Here is a 973-nt window from a genome sequence, read left to right as displayed (position 1 = left end):
AAGGACAATGTTCCTGCCCAGAGCAGACAGTACACTTGGAGGACTATAGGGTTGGCCCCATCATGGGACACGGCATCCCACACTGAACTATGACGCTGTGGGGGACAGCACTGGAGACACCATGCGGAAATAGTGCACAGTCTTCCCAATCATGCTGGGGTGAGGCACTGAGGGAATGTAGCAGAGCAGCAGGGGGAGCAAAATCAGTGGAATGAAGGCTGTAGGTTGCCTACTGGGGCTCAATCAAGGGCAATGTATAAGGGAGGAATTACTAAACCCGAATAAAGGCTGAACATGATGGTGGGACAAGGGAGAAGTAAATAGAGGAAAGAATCAGGAGGTAAAGGACATTTATAGAGGCCTAAATACAGGTATGTACATATATATAATGAGAGGGGAATAGAAATATGTATTCATATCATGACGTTAAGAATTACGGTTGTAGACAGACTTTGGGCCTCAACTCAAGTACTACCTCAACAAAAGAACACTTTGTTCCAACAATCCTGCTTTCTGTGATGCTCACCTTCCTGACACAATCACTGAAGACAAAATGGGTGCATGAGCAAGTGTGGAGAAGAAAGCTGAGGGTGCCTGCCTATCAAAAGAGATAGCCTCTGGGGTCTTAAAGGCTTGACGATAAACAAGTGACCATCCAGCTCAGAAGCAACCAAGCCCACATGGAAGAAGCACACCAGCCTGTGTGATCATGAGGTGTCAATGGGATCAAGTATCAGGCATCTAAAACCCAGAGTAAAACCATATACAAGGTGAATGGGGAGAGGGCATGGAATAGAGACCTAATGCCCATCTGTAGACAATGGAACATCCCCTCACAGAGGGGTCACAGGGAAGAGATGAGGAAGCCAGGGTGCAGTATAGCACCAATGAAACACAGAACTTTCCTTTAGTTCTTTGGTACTTCCTTCACCCAACTATCATGACCTTAATTCTATCTTACAAATTGGATTAG

This window comes from Tenrec ecaudatus, chromosome 6, assembly GCF_050624435.1.
Source record: "Tenrec ecaudatus isolate mTenEca1 chromosome 6, mTenEca1.hap1, whole genome shotgun sequence".
Classification (NCBI taxonomy): Eukaryota; Metazoa; Chordata; class Mammalia; order Afrosoricida; family Tenrecidae; genus Tenrec; species Tenrec ecaudatus.
The sequence above is the reverse complement of the archived record's forward strand: the minus strand, read 5'-3'. Positions refer to the sequence as shown.